This window comes from Scylla paramamosain, unplaced genomic scaffold (assembly GCF_035594125.1).
Source record: "Scylla paramamosain isolate STU-SP2022 unplaced genomic scaffold, ASM3559412v1 Contig6, whole genome shotgun sequence".
In the NCBI taxonomy this organism is placed as follows: Eukaryota; Metazoa; Arthropoda; class Malacostraca; order Decapoda; family Portunidae; genus Scylla; species Scylla paramamosain.
Genome location: NW_026973671.1, coordinates 1,082,270 through 1,085,000, shown reverse-complemented (window position 1 = coordinate 1,085,000; position 2,731 = coordinate 1,082,270). Strand labels below are relative to the sequence as shown.

General features: G+C 44.0%; 1 protein-coding gene across 6 annotated transcripts in view; it reads right to left on the bottom strand.

Annotated features, from left to right (window-relative positions):
- LOC135096699 (uncharacterized) overlaps positions 1–2,353 on the bottom strand; it is a 174,855-nt gene extending 172,502 nt beyond the window's left edge. For 2 of the 6 annotated variants that reach the window (XM_063998439.1, XM_063998440.1), the window contains exon 1: positions 1,998–2,353. The gene's annotated coding sequence lies outside the window, so the exon portion shown is untranslated. The remainder of the gene's footprint in view (positions 1–1,997) is intronic. The other 4 variants (XR_010264936.1, XR_010264934.1, XR_010264932.1 and 1 more) reach the window with 4 other exon arrangements.
- Between the last annotated feature and the right edge of the window lie 378 nt (positions 2,354–2,731).

The following is a 2,731-nucleotide window of genomic DNA, read 5'->3' as shown; positions in this document are numbered from 1 at the left end:
GCGAAGTACTATGATTATGAACTAACGCTCCCGAGACATTGTAACCACGTTTGTTCGGTTATGTTTGATAGATATAAGTAACGAAGAACTTAAAAATGAGTTAATAAAGGAGCCTTCAAGAGAGTGTCACTCCTGACATGCTCAGCTAATGGTGTTATTTTAGAATAAAATTATATAACTATTTTAGCTAATTTTTAGCTATCATATCATCTTTTCTCATTAATCATATATCATATCACATCTCATGTGGTAACCTCTGTTCTTCACTGGGATAGAGACTGGATATTCGTCTTGAAGTTGCGACCTTCAGGTATAAGTTATTAACATCATACTGGTTTGAAATTGTCTGTAGAGTTAAATCAATGTGTAATTTAATCGCAAACGATGGTGTATGATCCGCGACCTGACTGCCACCACCAACCACCAGTACATGCAAGTTATCCCTAGCATGTCAGCAGCAGCACGATGCACAAGGCGGACGTGCACTAGGAGGCAGCAGTTTCTCAGACTAAGCTCCTTGGTGTCATGGCTGGAACAAAGTACACTGCTTGACGCTTAAATCAGCACCATCATCTTCACCACCCTGAGATGACGCACCTTCACACAGCACCACCTGGGGACAACTTACTCAGTTGCGGAGTTTGTCTTGAAGCAAATAGTAGTGTCGACCAAACCGCGACTAGTCTCTAAGGATAACAATTTGCTTAATACTCGTATATCTGAAGATAACAGCCACTCGGACGTTCTGCACATGTAGATACCTGTAAACTAAATGGCTGATAATTCAAGTCTTGTCCTTTTCCTTCTGATCCCTTCAGTAATCCAATTATAACAAAGTATTTATTTTTTTTCTGATCCGGATCCTGACGATTCTTGCAAAGAATGACAGCGATAAGAATGAAGTGATCTGCCCCGAGGCGTAACATGCAACAAGCCTCATCAGGTCATTCTGCAGCACCCTCACTCCGGAGGATGATACTGCAGAAGATAATAGCTTGCCTCAGGTTCTGCAGCTGTGGCGACCATTTTTTGTGGGACAGATATGGTTCCGCTCAGGTCAACATAAATCTGCTGTAAGGAACCTCGCCTTTGATTAAAAGCTGTTCTTATCCTCCTTTCCCTCTTAACACCTGCCTAGGGTTTAGTGGATCGTGTTTTATTGAAGCACCACGTAGACATTTATGTGAATGATATTCACTGCTCAAGGTGGTCTCCGAGGCTTGGTGTTGGTAGTGGGCACCATGACTGGACAACGCTGTCATGAAAGTTTCATGCTTGATTGCAATTACACGCTTCGTTAAAAAAAAAATATCTCAATTCCATGGATGATTACATCATTTGTGTTATTTCCAGAATCATGCACGGAATCACTACATCACCACTGGTAAAAACTGGATGGCCACGTCAGAACGGGTAACCAGACCATCGACTTTCAGTAGTAGGTAGTGCATTTCTGAAAACACTGAGGCGGTCACTCCATAGGACATCACTTTTCCAAGGATACTGAATCTCGATGGGTCGTCTAGGAAACTATATTCCATATTTTCACAAAATAGCAACTGAATTCCAACGCACTTCAGCACAGCTTCTTAAAGGCCATAGATATTTCGCCCTTCAAATTATGAGCAATTTTGGAGAGCTAGAAATACTGAACACAATTATTAATCTACGAGACTCATTTCCATTATATTTCACTTCGATAGAGGAGAGAAACCTGACACTAGCGTCCTTTTTAACGAAGAATGATTCACAGTACGTGACTTGTTATTACGTTATGCCATTAAGGAAAGGATTGTTATTAATGATTCCTAAAGAAATCACCAACACAGCCTACCCCGCTGACCACCACCACCATCACCACCACCACCACCACCACCACCACCACCACCACTACCACCACCACCATCGCAGCCACCATTAGTACAATCATGTGTGGTGTTAGTCAAGGCCATGTGTTAGTGAAGGTACACACACAGGACCAGTCAGCCACGCCTCACCTGTCGGACTCGGGTTCTCCAGAGGCGCTTCTGTTACGGTGACAGGAAGAGAAGGAAATCGTCGGCTGGAGAGGAGAGTCGTCCTGGACACAGCTGCTATTGTAACCATGCTCTTCCCTCCACAAGACTTACACGGACGACACCTCCTCTGCTGCAGTGAGCGGAGACTCACCTTGGCTCTCCGCTGAGGACAGGGCGGCAGTCTGTGGTGGCGGCAGCAGCAGTAGAAGCAGTAGCAGCATCCAAGATCCCAGTGATGCGAGGCCCTGTACTGCTCTGAGGGCTTGCCACCATCTCAGCTCCTGCAGGAGAAACAAAGCACGTCAACATCAACTGACTAATGGGAAATTATAAGGTGATACAGCGATACAGAATGCATGGGCTGTTCATTTCCTTTACTTACGTAAAAAGAAGAAAAATGTAATTATTCATGACCTATCCCAGTGTGTAGGCAACAAATATTGCAATTATTGAGATAATTATTTTTATCTGCGATGTCTAATAAATAGCAAAAATGCGGCGGTGGTCACTGTATCCATGAGGTGGCTTAAGAGAGAGAGAGAGAGAGAGAGAGAGAGAGAGAGAGAGAGAGAGAGAGAGAGAGAGAGAGAGAGAGAGAGAGAGAGAGAGAGAGAGAGAGAGAGATACTCCGCAAACTGAGCTGAGCTGAGCTGAGCTGAGCAACAGCTTCGTAATAAAGCGGTGTATTCCTAGCGCTTAGGTATCATGGTATT